This window comes from Pimephales promelas, chromosome 10 (genome assembly GCF_988280905.1).
Source record: "Pimephales promelas chromosome 10, fPimPro1.hap1.1, whole genome shotgun sequence".
In the NCBI taxonomy this organism is placed as follows: domain Eukaryota; kingdom Metazoa; phylum Chordata; class Actinopteri; order Cypriniformes; family Leuciscidae; genus Pimephales; species Pimephales promelas.
The window spans coordinates 13,896,432-13,911,932 of NC_142778.1; the positions used below are offsets into that span (position 1 = coordinate 13,896,432).

The following is a 15,501-nucleotide window of genomic DNA, read 5'->3' on the forward strand; positions in this document are numbered from 1 at the left end:
GATCACGGCGTCATCGCGTTCCGGCTCGCGAAGAGGGGAGAAGCGGTTCCGGGTGGAGATCTCGAAGACCGGGAGGGGCGGAGAGGCAGCTCTGGCTCGAGTCTTCCGCTGTGTGATCCATGGTCCATGTTGTTTCGGTGCCGGAGTGAATGAAGCCTTAGATGATCGCATCTTCCTCGGCAGAGTAACGTACGGCGTAGATGAACTCGGAGTCAAAGAGTGATTTGATTTGTTAGCGTCGGCGCGTGATGCTTCAAGCGTTGAGCGCCGATCCAGCAGCTCGGCTTGCTTCACCAGCAGACCGCGGATCTGTTTCTCGACGTATTCCAGCTCCTGCTTCACCGTGAAGAGCTCGAATGTGTCTTCATCTGCACTCAAAGGTAATGTTAGACACGCATCTGATATGTTCGCCATTATAACGGATGATCAGTAAATTAGTAGTGATACTACAACTATCACTACTAATTTAGGATTGAAATGTCGGAAATAACCAGGATTCAGTGAAACGGGTGTAAAATGAGACGATCAATAGGCGAGAGGGCACGCGTGGAATGCTAGCGGGCTAAAGGCTAGTAGCCAGGATTTAGGGAGGTTGGATATAAGTAGCGATATCAAAGCAATCCAATTGTTTTTTATAAGGAATACTATCGAGGATAAGTTCACATAATATAAAAATAGAAAGTGCTTGTTTATAAATAAGTGGTAAAGAAGAAAATCAAGGATTTGTGAAGAAATTCTCCGGAGCTACAAACACAAACAACCGATCGCTCGCGCACGCGCAGTCTTCCAATCTGTGGATAATACACATGAGACGGTTACCATGGGGAACCGTGCGCATGGAGGCACCTAGCTAGCATCCAGAGCAACAGCAGTGGTGCCCGCATCGTCGGTGCTGGAGGACTCAAGACTTCAATGGAAGAACTGAGGAAATATCGCACTTATCCAGTCCGGGGAGTGGAGTGGCGAGCAAGCGAAGACACCTGAGCGGGTCCAGTACCGGCCGGAACGAGTACGAGAGAGGACACTGGCTCAATTCGCAGATTATAGAATCTGGCGAAGGTGTTGGGTGTCGCCCAGCCTGCAGCTCTGCAGATGTCTGTTAGCGAGGCGCCGTGCGCTAAAGCCCAAGAGGAGGCCACACTCCGAGTGGAATGGGCCGTCACACCAAGGGGACACGGACGGCCTTGCTGCTGGTAAGACAAAGCAATGGCGTCCACAATTCAGTGGGACAGCCGTTGCTTTGAGAGAGCCCTTCCCTTCTGGCTCCCTCCATAACAGACAAAGAGCTGGTCTGAGGTCCTGAAACACTGCGTCCTGTCGACATAGGTGCGGAGAGCACGTACCGGACAGAGCAGTGCCAAGGCTGGGTCTGCCTCCTCCAGGGGCAGCGCTTGCAGGTTCACCACCTGGTCCCGGAAGGGAGTGGTGGGAACCTTGGGCACATATCCAGGCCGGGGTCTCAGGATCACGTGAGAGTAAGCCGGCCCGAACTCCAGGCACGCTTCGTCAACGGAGAATGCGTGCAGGTCCCCCACCCTCTTGATGGAGGCCAATGCAACCAGGAGTGCTGTCTTCATGGACAGAAACTTTAACTCTACTGATTGCAAAGGCTCAAAGGGATGCCTCTGCAGAGCACTTAAAACTACTGAGAGGTCCCAAGAGGGTACGAGGGGAGGACGAGGCGGATGCAGCCTCCTCGCTCCCCTCAGGAACCTGATGACCAGGTCGTGCTTCCCTAAGGACTTACCTTCCACTGCTTCATGAGAAGCGGCAATGGCCGCGACATAAACCTTAAGGGTGGAGGGCGACAGCCTGCGCTCCAACCCCTCTTGCAGGAAGGAAAGCACGACACTGATCGAACATCTCCGGGGGTCTTCTCCGCGAGAAGAGCACCAGTTGACGAAGAGGTTCCACTTCAACGCATAAAGGTGTCTCGTGGACGACGCTCTTGCGGAAGTGATGGTTGCCGCCACCGCAGGTGGCAGCGAACTCAAACCTGCCTCGTCCCGTCCAGGAGCCACACGTGCAGCCTCCAAAGATCGGGACGAGGGTGCCACAGAGTGCCCCGTCTCTGAGAGAGTAGGTCTTGTCTCAGAGGAATAGGCCAAGGAGGTGCTGTCGCGAGGAGCATGAGATCGGAGAACCACGTCTTGGTGGGCCAATAGGGGGCTACCAGCAAGACCTGCTCCTCGTCCTCCTTGATCTTGCACAACACCCGTGCAAGGAGGCTCACTGGGGGAAACGCATACTTGCGTGGGCCCCGTGGCCAGCTGTGCGCCAGCGCATCCGAACCGAGGGTGCCCCAGGTCAGAGAATAAAACTGGGCGCAGTGGGCTGAGTCCCGAGAGGCGAACAGGTCTATCTGTGCCTCCCAGAACTCTTCCCAGATCAGCTGGACCGACTGGGGATGGAGTCGCCATTCGCCGGAGATGGGACGGACCCGTGACAGCTCGTCGGCTGCCCAGTTCCGGTCTCCAGGAATGTAAACTGCACGAAGGGACCTCAGGTGCTTCTGACTCCATATCAAGAGGTGGCGGGCGAGCTGCGACAACTGGCGCGAGCGTAGACCCCCCTGGTGGTTGATGTACGCTACAGCCGTAGTGTTGTCTGAGCGGACAAGCACATGCTGGCCCCTGAGCAACGCTCTGAAGCGGTGCAGGGCGAGCCGTACTGCCAGCAGCTCGAGGCAATTGATGTGCATGAGGCGCTGGGCCCCCGTCCAGGAGCCGGCGGCTGCATGCCCATTGCACATGGCACCCCAACCCGTGGTAGATGCATCTGTGGAGACGATGAGATGTCTGGAAACTCGCTGAATAGGGACGCCCGTCCGTAAAAAGCTGAGGTTCGACCACGGGAAGAAGGTTCGCCGGCATGCCGGAGTCACTGGGACTCGGAGCGAGCCGCGATGCCATGCCCACCTCGGGACTCGATCGCGAAGCCACAGCTGAAGCGGTCTCATATGAAGCAAACCGAGCGGCGTTGCCGCGGCCGCGGATGCCATATGCCCCAGGAGCCTCTGAAATAGTTTCAGTGGAACCGCACTCTTGCCCTCGAACTGTCAAAGACAAGTCAGCAGTGAGTGCGCGCGCTCGTTCGTGAGCTGCGCGGACATGGCGACCGAGTCTATCTCCACGCCGAGAAAAGAGATCCTCTGCACGGGGCAAAGTTTGCTCTTTTCCCGGTTGACCCGAAGGCCCAGACGGGCTAGGTGCCGGAGCACCAGGTCTCTGTGTTCGCAAAGCTGAGCTCGAGAGTGTGCTAGTATCAGCCAGTCGTCGAGATAATTCAGGATGCGAACCCCGTGTTCGCGAAGGGGAACAAGGGCTGCCTCGACGATCTTCGTGAAGACGCGAGGGGACAGAGCTAACCCGAATGGGAGAACGGCGTACTGATATGCCTGGCCCTCGAAGGCAAACCGAAGAAACGGCCTGTGTCGAGGTAAAATGGACACATGGAAGTACGCGTCCTTCAGGTCGATCGCTGCAAACCAATCCTGATACCGAACACATTCGAAAATGCGTTTGGCCGTGAGCATTTTGAACGGTAGTCGATGGAGAGAACGGTTCAAAATGCGCAGGTCCAGGATCGGTCGTAACCCACCGGTCTTCTTGGGGACAATGAAGTAGGGGCTGTAAAACCCGGACCTCACCTCGGCTGGAGGGACCGTCTCGATTGCACCCTTCGCCAGCAGGGTCGCAATCTCCGCTCTCAGGACTGGGGCATTGCCACCGACTATCGTGGAGCGAACTCCCCTGAAGCGGGGAGGAGACCGTGCGAACTGAATCGCGTAGCCGAATCTGATCGTTCTGATGACCCAGCGGGATACCCCGGGAAGCACTAGCCAGGCTTCCAGGAAGTGAGCCAACGGGGTCATGTGAACCACAGACGTCCCCCCGGAGGGGCAGCGAGGCGGGTCGACTGGCACGCGTGCAGGGGTTACCCCGCTCGGATGCGTCGAAGCCCGCTCCCCGACAGAAGGGACCAGGGAAAGCGGAGCGTTCCACGGGGGTCCGTTCTGCCGGGGGTCTGGCGACAGAGGGGGAAGGGATTGGCGTAGCCCGGGGACGACACACGCACCTTTCCGCGCCCTCCGAGACAGAGAGGAGTGAGTGGGCCGACACACTGGGGCATCGAGGGCACTCACTCCAGTCTGTGAGCTCAGTGAGGATGTCAAGTCTTTCTTTAACCAGTTCAGGGTGCTGCCCACCCGTGGGTGAGCAGCGGGGAGCTGAGAACAAAAGATTCTCCCCCGGCCCTCCACCGGGGGAAGGAGGGGGCCTGCTACCGCCTCCTGGGAAAGACTCGAGATCGTCACTGAGCGGCCCGTGTCAGGATCTTCGCTTGGCCTGGCGTTTAGCGGGGCGAGCGGCCTGAGGGGGCTGTGACGCCGGCCTGCGGCCTCCTCGACGCCGGGGCCCGGGTGAAGGCTGCTGCTGGGGCCGGGCGGGAGGGAGGGGAGCCGCAGGGGGGCGTCCTCGGAGGCGAGCAGGGGGAGGCACCTGTGCCGACGACTGGGTGGAGGCAGCAGCTGGTCGTCGGGGCAGGATGTGTTTAATGGCCTCCGTCTGCTTCTGGGCAGTGGAGAACTGTTGGGCGAAGTCCTCCACCGCACCGCCGAAAAGGCCAACCTGGGAGAGCGGAGCGTCGAGCAGACGAGTCCGCTCAGCGCTACGCGTGTCCGACAGGTTGAGCCAAAGATGACGCTCCTGAACCACGCTAGTGGCCATCACCTGACCGACGGCGCGAGCGGCCACTTTCGTTGCCCGGAGAGCAAGGTCAGTGGCGGACCGCAGTTCTTTAAATGCCGTCGGATCAGTCCCGCCCTCGTGCATGTCTCTGAGCAACTTCGCTTGGAAGACCTGCAAAGTGGTCATAGCATGCAGAGCGGAGGCCGCCTGTCCCGCCGCTCTGTAGGATCGCGCCGCCACAGCAGACGAGAACCCACAGGCTTTGGATGGGTGCTTAGGAGGACCACGGGTGGAAGCGCTCTGTGGACACAGCTGCATCGCAACAGAGCGCTTCACCGGGGGCATCCCAGTGTACCCACGGGCGGCCCCGCCATCGAGGGGGGGAAAGGCGGGGGAGAGATCGCGCTCTCGAGTGGACAAAGGAGCCCCCCAAGAGCGCGATAACTCCGCATGCAGCTCGGGGAAAAAAGGTATTGGAGTCGGCCGTGGCTTTGCAGCGGCAGCCTTGTCCAAAAACCAATTATCCATCCGTGAGAGATCGGGGCAGGATGGAGGTTTCCATTCTAGCCCGATACTCCCAGCGGCTCGAGACAGCATGGCCGTCAGCTCGGGATCTGACGCGGACAACGCTGGAACTCCCGAAGGAGGCAACGCAGCCGGATCTTCCTCTCCCGAAGAGTCAAGCCCGCCTAGTGATGCTGTGATAGACATCGCATCATCATCTGGGGCGCTGCTCGAAGCAGCCGGTGCCGCCGAAGAGACAACCGACCGAGTCGAACTAGCGCCCGCTGGCTCACGCACTGAGGCGGGAGGTGTGGCCCGAGGAATCGTCGGGGCTTTATCCCACACCGTCACCGTTAGATCGCCCGGTCCCCGGGTCGACGGGCCCCCTTTCGTGAAGGAAGCCGATCGAGTAGGGGGGACCGGGGCTCTCACTCTAGTGAGATCATTGAGCCGCGACCTCAGTGTGGAGATGGTCATGCTCCCACAGAAGGAACATGAGTCATCTACGAACGCTGCTGCTGCATGTTGAATGCCCAAGCATACAAAGCAGCGTTCGTGACCATCAGATGACGATAGAAATCTACCACATCCAGAAGGGCACGGGCGAACCATCTTTAAAAAGACGTGCCGCGTGCAGCTCTTTCACAGAGAGGAGAGAAATTCACTCTTTCAGCGCTGAGGCTACCAGGGAGAAGCGCAAAGTCTGGCAAACCACTGCACAGATCGCAGGCAATGCAGAATCTCGCTGGGTACCGCCGTCACACCAACACTGAAGAGGACGCTCGTCTCGAAGAGTCTTGAATTAGCTTTTCAGGAGTGAAGAGGTTCTCTTGGCTCCGAAGCGAAAACATACTGCGGTTGCGTTCACTTCCTCCTTTTATACTCACGGAGTAGGGCGGAGTACGCTATGCAAATTTCCGCAGCCCCAAGGCATTGCATGCCATTGGCTCGTGTTTAAATACTCGAAGAGGATTGGCTTTCTATGCGAAATCCCCCAATCTCCGTCACTTCTGACGTAACTCGAAGTGACTACGAAAGGGAACATTATACATTCATATTTTTCAAATCAGTTGTATTTCAAAATGTTCAGTTTCAAATCAAATGGTTATTAGGCTGCATAGATTAGGTCAGCCGGAACTGGGAACACTTCCTATAACACCCGATGTAATTGTTACAACATAAAAAGAATAGCATCTACGCTGTCGCTATTGTTAGTCTTTTTATTTATTCCGAGGTTTACTGTAATCGGCCGGGTCCGGGCTGTATCCAGATCAGATGGTGGACCTGCGCCTTGATACAACCACAACGCATGATGTTGTCAGCCAGTCCTCCATCTGATCTGGATACGGCCCGGATCCGGCTGATGTGTCGACCCGGATCATGTGTTGTGGTCGTTTCTACGCGCAGGTCCATCATCTGCTCTGATCTGGGCCGTATCCAGATCAGATGGAGGACCTGCGCCTAGACACGACCACAGAGATTGTGTCAACTAGACTCTCCCCTGTGAATGCCTCATCGACACGACAGCCATCGGCACTGATCCTCGACAAACTCGTCTCCATACCCACAAGATGACTCTGATCTTTAACCAGATGGAACTGGATAATATTCTGAATGTTCCAATCCAATGTTCCAATCTAATCCAAAGTAACTATGCAGGACTAATGATTAGTACTACATTAACACTTCAGGTACTACTATTGACTAATAAAAACTAAGCTTAACTAATCAGTAAGTAATCTCAAATTTAGGAGTATAGCCTCATTAATAACTATTATTAATGAACATAAATATAAAGTTGTAAAGAATAAAGAATATAAAGAACAATATTGTGAATCTTCAGTATCTGACACGTAATCAGTTGTCATTTTTACTCTGAATACAGTCATAAAATGCATCACTAATTACTCAAGTGTTACTTAGTCACTATGCAGTGATCTACTAGTGATCTTTTTCAACATCTTTTTCATTTCAAAATAATGGTCCAGATCACTAGTAGTCTTTGAAGATTGTCTTTTTTACTCAGAACATGATCATAAAATGCATCACTAATTACTCAAGTACAGTCAATCTTCAAGAACTACTAGTGATCTGGACCATTATTTTAAAGTGAAAAATATGTTTTTCACTTTAAAATAATGGTCCTAACATCTTTTTCACTTTAAAATAATGGTCTAGATCACTAGTAGTTCCTGTATAGTGACTATGTAACACTTGAATAATTAGCAATGCATTTTATGACCACGTTGAGAGTAAAAAAACACAATTGCTAACGTCTCAGACACATTAATGTTGTTATTTGTAATTAATTAGTAATTATTTATTCTTTGTCATAATTACCTCTTAGTTCTTAATTATTCTAATCTCATTAAGTAAATGATTGATTACCTAATAAGGAACTATCTAGTCCTAAATTTGAGATTACTTACTGATTAGTTAAGCTTGTTTCCATATCAGTTAATAGTAGTAGCTGAAGTGTTAATGTAGAACTACTAATTAGTCCTGCATTACCTCCTGCATAGTTACAGTACTTATTTACGGACCATTATTCTAAAGTGTTGGCTATACACTGTTTGTTAGTTGACCGGAGGAGAACTGTTTTGTAAAACGCTCTATATAAATAAAGGTGATTTGACTTGACTTGCGACAACTCTTTCAGTTTTTATCTAAAAAACACTTTTTCCAAAGAGTTTGAGTTAGATAAGTTATTATAATAGTAATTAAGCTTAACAAGGCTGTAAAAGCGGGCTGAGCTTACGTAAAAATGTTTAATCTCCCCTACTGCCTCTGTAGTCCCATTTAGCCACTTGTTAGCAACAGCCTTTTTCACACGAGTGGGGTAATACTGATGTATTTTATGTTGTAGAATTACTGCATGTAGAACTCCGTATTTGGCCTACAAATTTACGTCATACCTGCACCTCTCTATAGTCTTTAATCATTGTCATTTCATGGATTGACCAAGTAATGTTAAGCTGTTAGTTTTTCTTTGTATATTGTTTTTGGTTATCTTCACCTTGTTTATTTGAATAAAAGCTGCGATTAAATCAACACCTTTACACACAGTTTTAAACTATAGCATTTACAGTACATGTACAACTTTCTTTGAAAATATAAGTTAACAGTTCAGTTGTTCATAACTGGCTTTATTAGCCTACAAAGTTTGTACCAGCACTAAACTGTCCGATCAGAGTCATATGACTCCATTGGCTATGGAATGCAATAATGAAAGTGCTTAATTAGCTCAAGTATGTATGTGGGCAGAGGGTTTACAATTAGATTTAGTTAAGCCAGTTGTTGCTCTATTTCTTAGATTAACTCTCATTTATATCTCAAGGGTCTACACAGTCAGATAACCTCAAATGCCTTTATATGCTACCTATCTAGATCTTGATATATTACAGTTTTTTACAATCACTTTGCTACTATTTTCAGAACCTTGATGTCATTTTTCAAAACTCTAGACACAAAACTCAAAACGGTTATCACTTGTAACACAGGCTGTCTAATGTTCAAAACATTACATTGTGCATTCACATCTTTAAAGAAATCTTGCACTTCACAATCATTGGTTCAAAAAACAAATTTACTGTGAAATACCATTGAAACATAATCACCCACACACAAGCAACCGATAGTTTCGCTGTGTCATTGTTCGTACAATCATTAAATATTGTAGAACAAAATAGGTGATCCAGGTTTCATTTTCTACATGTACAGTAAACACATCTCTGTATCTCTGGTACTGCAGTAGAGAGAATACATAGTGGAATCATTGAACAAAGTGTGTGATACATTGTTGCAAAACACTACAGTACAATCACAACATAGGTTTATTGGAATCAAAACTATAAAATCTTAGGCTACATAAATGGATATTGTTGTCTAATTGGTTCATGCTCCATGCAAATTGGTGACAATAAATCTCGTTACCTTAAAACTTTCATGATTTACTTTAAACATGGAAGATTGTGTGTCTATACAACTACATTACTGTAAGAGTAATGCAACAGTTACTTATCATTTTGAGCAGTTGTATCAATTGATAGTTATTGTAAGGAAATGAATAGACACTCATTTGAAATTTAATGTGTGAATTGCCTTTTGAAATAATAGTACTTTGATGTTAAGTTGTGTCATATTGATCTGGTGATTTTTTTGAATGAACAAATTATCTAGTGTTACCAATTTATTTTTGCGGTGGTTCTGCATTTTTAGATTATTTTATTTTACAAATGATAAGAGAACAGTTTTTATAGTCTGTATGTATTCCTGTATATGTGTTTGTGTTGTGTTTGTGTGTGTGTGTGTGTGTGTGTGTGTGTGTGCACGTGTGTGAGCATGCAATTTTGGATTGTGTACGTTTTTTGCCTTGTTGGAAGTGTGCCACTTTATTTCTGTCATTTCTGTCTGTGTTCTGATTTTGATGATGAATTTTGTCTATTTTGAGTCCAATGATAAATAAATATTTATCTATATATTTATAGATATTTAAAAGATATCATAAATCCTCCAAAATCTGCACACATGTTGAGTAAAAACATTAATAAACAGTAAAATAATATTTGTAAAAAACAAACAAACAAACAAACAAAAAAAACTATTGTTCTGTTACAAAATTAAATGTTATTTTTTGGGGTCCAGACCCGAACACCACGAGTGTGACTATTTTTGTCACGCCTACATAAAAACAGATAACATTCCATTTTAATTTTTTTTTTTTTTTTTTTGTAGATCTAGAAAGTGTTGAGAGCTGTAGGAAGTTTCATACCATTTGGAAAAAGAGAACATTTAATTCAAGCAAAAGTCATTTGGGGTCCAGTGGACCCCGAAGACCATCAGGTGATTTTTGCCTTTATTGTGGATAGTATAGAGTGAAGGATTCATTGATAAATAAAAAGTTAAAAAAGCATTTAGTTAAAATAGAAATTATTTTTATCTTGCTGAATAAAAGTATACAGATTTTTTTTAACAAAAAAAGAAAGAAAGAAAAAAAAATGAAAAGAAAGTAAAATTACTGACCCCAAACTTTTGAATGATATGGTACAAGCAATTTATATTTTAAATAAATGCTGTGTTTTTAACCTTTTATTCATCAATCAAAGATTATACATATTACTGTAAAATAGAAAACCATTATTTTAAATTGTAGTGACTGTTTAAACTGTTTTTTTTTTCTGTACCAAATTTGATCAAATAAATGCAGGCTTGATGAGCATTTTTATTCAAAAACATTAAAAACAGTTATGGCTGGCCTTTGTGTGAGTATAGCTTTTTGAAGTTAGAGCCTTTTTGAAGTTAGAGCCCCTGCCCCGAGGAACTCTCTGGAGGTGGGGTGGCCACCTTTATTAAAAATGATATAGAATATAGAGTCGTTAATGAGAATGAAGCATATGAGTTGGTGGTGATAGAAGTATTTGCAGGAAATCAAACTATTCGAATAATAAATTATTATAATCCTTGTAGTAAAATTAGTAAAGAGTTAGAGAAGGTTATTGGGTCAGGAAATCATAAAGTAATTTGGTGTGGAGATTTTAATGCACATAGCACTTTATGGGGAAGTAGTAGTGATGATTATAATGGGCGGGTAGTAGAAGAAATTTTAGATAGCAATGGATTAGTATGTTTAAATGATGGGAGGAACACGAGAATAGATTTGATTCGTGGAGTTGGGTCTGCAATCGATTTAACATTGGTTTCTGAAGAAATAGCAAATAAATGTATATGGGATGTGTGGGAAGAAAATATTATGGGTAGTGATCACTATATAATTTTAAGTAAGGTAGGCATGAGTGTATTGGAGCATAATGTGTTATTAGCACCAAGATGGAGATTTAAAAAAGCAAATTGGGAAGCATATGAGTATTTAAGCGAGGTAGAAATAACAGCATTAGATCTAAATGCGATAGAGGATATAGAGGAATATAATGAGAAAATATGTAAAGTACTGTTTGAGGTAACAGATAAAGTAATAGGTAAAAAGGGAAAATGTAAAAAAAGAAAAGCAGTCCCGTGGTGGACAGAAGAATGTAATACTGCAGTTAAAAATAAGAATAAAGCATTTAGGAAAATTAAAAAAACTAATTTATTTGAAGATTTTATCTATTATAAGAGAGCACTAGCTGAGGTGAGAAGAATAGTAAGAACAGCTAAAAAGAAGTACTGGAGAGATTGGTGTAATTCAATAGGAGGAGATGTTGACATAAGTGAAATGTGGGGATCAATTAGAAAAATGGGAGGAATATATAGGAATCAAGATATACCAGCTTTAAAAAATGATGTTGGGGAAATGGCTGTGTCAGATAAAGAAAAGGCAGAAATGCTGGCTAAAATATTTGTTAAAGTCCATAGTAATGATAATGTAACAGAGGATATTAAACAGAATAGAAATAAGGAAAAGAGTCCGCATCCAGACGTGTTGATGAAAAGAAACCCTACTGGAGATAGCTTAGATGCAGATTTTAGTATTTATGAGTTAAAATTGGCTTTAGCAGGAGTCAAACATACATCTCCTGGAAGAGATGATATATGTTATGTAATGATTCAACATTTATCAGATAGATCATTGAAAGTGGTTTTAAATTTATTTAATAAGATCTGGAATGAAGGAAAGCTTCCATCTTCATGGAAACATGGAATAATAATACCCATAGGCAAACCTGGAAAGGATAAATCAAATCCAATTAATTATAGGCCAATTGCACTAACCGCTAATTTATGTAAATTGATGGAAAAAATGATTGTACGAAGATTAAATTATATATTGGAGGTTAAAGGACTTATGTCACCATATCAAAGTGGATTTAGGGTAGGGCGAAATTCTATGGATGCTGTGCTAAGCTTGGAAGCAGATGTCAGGAAAGCTCAAGCTAATAAAGAAGTAGTGGTAGGGGTGTTGTTCGACATTGAGAAAGCCTATGATATGCTTTGGAAAGAGGGACTATTAATAAAAATTAAATGTATGGGAATAGGAGGAAAGATGTATAATTGGATTATGGACTTTCTTCTTGAAAGAACAATTCAAGTTAGGATAGGAGTAGAGTATTCAGAGATATATAAAATAGAGAACGGAACTCCTCAAGGAAGTGTATGCAGCCCAGTTTTATTTAATATTATGATAAATGATGTTTATTGTAATATAAAAGGAGATGTAGGAAGAGCATTATTTGCGGATGATGGGGCAATATGGAAGAGAGGTCGTAATATTGCAAGTGTAACACAAAGTATTCAAAAAGCAGTGGACGAAGTAGAGGGGTGGGCAGATAAATGGAGTTTTAGATTATCTGTGGCTAAAACCCAGGTTATATGTTTTACTAATAGGAAAAAAATACCAGAGGTCAGGTTAAAGTTGTATAAGCAGGAATTGGAGCAAGTGCCGGTGGTCAAATATCTTGGTGTGTGGATGGATTCCAGGATGACTTTTTCTATACATGCTAAAAATCTGATTAAGAAATGTAAAAAAGGGATAAATATATTAAGATGTTTAACAGGGGTAGAATGGGGGGCTTGTAGGTTATCGTTGAAAAGAATTTATAATACTTTAATTAGATCAAGTATAGATTACGGAAGTATAGTTTACGGATTTGCAAATGAGACTACACTCAAAAAGATAGAAGCAATACAAAATCAAGCTCTAAGAATATGTTGTGGTGCAGTCAGATCATCTCCCATAGCAGCACTACAGGTAGAAGTTGGTGTTGCTCCGTTAAAATTTCGAAGACATAAAATAAGACTGAACTATTGGGTTAATATAAAAGGTCATAAAAAGAATCATCCTGTGAAGGGGGTATTAGAAGAATGTTGGGAACATGGGAATAAAAACATTAAAAGCTTGGGATGGAGTGTTCAAAGAGAAGCAAAAGAAGCAGGTATTGAAGATTGTAATGTAAGCCCTACAGTGATTTTACCCAGTATCCCACCATGGTTGTTTCCTAGGCCAATAATTGATCTTCAAATTCATATGGAAATTAAAAATAAGAAAGATATCCCAAAGAATATTATAGCACAGCAGTATTTAGAACAGAAGTATTCATCATGGGTGCAAATATTTACTGATGGATCTAAGGATCCTATATCTGGAAGAACAGCAGCTGCTGTATATATTCCTAAGTTTCAAATAAGTATTAAGAAAAGAATAACTGACCACATCTCCGTATTTGCAGCAGAATTAGTTGCTTTAATGGTTGCATTACATTGGGTAGAAGATGTAAAACCGAGAGTAGTAGCTATATGTTCTGATTCGTTTGCAGCAATCACAAGTCTTGTAAGTGGAAATAAAGTATTAAGGCAAGACATTATATATGAGATACTTGCTAGTTTGCTAAGAATAAGTAGTGAAAGCTTAATAGTGTTTGTATGGGTTCCTGCTCATGTGGGGCTGGAGGCAAATGAAGTGGTAGATAGAATAGCAAAGCAAGCAGTAAAACATAATGAGATCAATGTGCAAGTGACCTTGAGCAAAAATGAAGTTAAAAGTAAAATTAAAGAATTCATAAAAAATAAATGGCAAGAACAATGGGATAATGAGGGGACGGGTAGAAAATTGTATAGTATTCAGAAGCAAGTAGGAAATGAAAGAAGTGTTTTTAGGAATAGGAAAGAGGATACAATTTTTTCTCGTGTTAGAATAGGGCACACACGATTAAATCATTCATTGTTAAAGATAGGAAAACATGATACGGGAAAATGTATGTACTGTGGTCAGGCAGAAACAATTGAACATGTTTTAATTAAATGTGGAAAATATGAAAAAGAAAGGGTAGTACTTAAGAGGATAGTAAGGAAATTGGGTGTAGGAGTATTAAGTATGGAAAGTCTATTGGGAAAGCAAGTAGAACAAGTTAAAATATATAGTGCGATAATGAAGTATCTCAAAGAAATAGGAATAGACAGGAGAATCTGAAGCATAGAAGTATATGTTTTTTTTTTTTTTTTTTTTTTTTTTTTAGTTGAATATCGTCTTCATCTGTTAAGTGCTTCACACTCCAGTCCAGTTGGTGGCGGTAATGCACCGAAAGTTGGTTTGCCAACCGCCATAAAACATCAAAGAAGAAGAAGAAGAAGAGGAACTCTCTGCACGTTGCAGCCAAACGCTTTTCTTGGATGTTTGTCATGATTTTTTTGGTTGCATTTACACTGTTTTAAACTGGCTTTAACCAGCAGGCGTTACCAGCGTGTGATATTCCCCTATCATGGATGTTCCTTCGAAAGTGAATCATTTTGCGCCAATTCAAAGCTTTGAAAAGCTTCGTTTCTCCCATCATGTAGAGGTCGCTACTACAATCACATACGCATTGAACAAGCAAGTATCACAACACACGAGTTACTGGAGAACATTTCGAAGGAAATAATGACAGCTGGCATTGATTTTTTATCAGCCTGTTATTTGCGATAATGATGATGAAGATGCGCTGCTGAAGCTGTGTAAAGCGTAAGATAAACAATATCACACATTTTATTAATATGTGATGCTAAGCGGTTAGCACGCTGGCTAAATTTCTTGTTTTTGGTTGTCGTCATAAAAACCGTATTATATATTTATTATTTTTTCTAACATTTATTCTTCATCAATCTGATTAATGACAAGCTGAACAATATTTTTTCAGTTGTGTCTGGTAATTAAATGATGATGATGCAGCAGCTCATGCTGATATATTGACTGCATGAAATTACAGTTTTAGTAGAAATATGTTATTTATTTTTATCTAAATCAAAAGATTTAGAGAATGTCACCTGCTGTCATTTAGATCTCATCCTGCTGTCATTGCATAAAACACGAATCACATAAACTTAAACTAAGAGCTAAAAGTCATCATGTTTTGGGAGATAAAAAAAAGCTAAACATAAAGCGAGCAAGTGAGGCATTAACTTGTTATCAATATAGGCATAATATTCATACATTGTTTTGTTTGTACCAGTCTCAAGAATATTTGGAAGAATGAATTTGTTGATTTTTAGCTGTTTCAGCCTGGTTGATAGTTAAAGTATTGTTTCGTTTTTACTGTGCTTACATGTTATGGGATACGCTAACCGAAAGTCCTGTACACGTTATTGGTATTTAAATAAGTTTTTGTTTTTGTTACTGTTTTTTTTTTTGTGTTTTTTTTTTTTTACATTAATGTTAAAATGACATTGTCAGATTTGTGACATTACTTTTTATGTAATACTAAAACAGTGCTGTTCACTTTCAGAAGTTGTAGTGATGCTCTCTTTTCCCATAAAGAATGTGAAAAATGTATATTGGTTATATCATTTTCAGGTTTTAAATATATTTAAAGGTATTTTACGCAGTTAAAGCGTTATTGTATCG

General features: G+C 43.3%; 1 protein-coding gene across 2 annotated transcripts in view; it reads left to right on the forward strand.

The window, feature by feature from the left end:
* Positions 1-14,253: 14,253 nt before the first annotated feature.
* def8 (differentially expressed in FDCP 8 homolog) overlaps positions 14,254-15,501 on the forward strand; it is a 160,478-nt gene continuing 159,230 nt past the window's right edge. Inside the window, exon 1 of one of the 2 annotated variants that reach the window (XM_089135408.1) lies at positions 14,254-14,622. The gene's annotated coding sequence lies outside the window, so the exon portion shown is untranslated. The remainder of the gene's footprint in view (positions 14,623-15,501) is intronic. The other variant, XM_039681741.2, reaches the window with a different exon arrangement.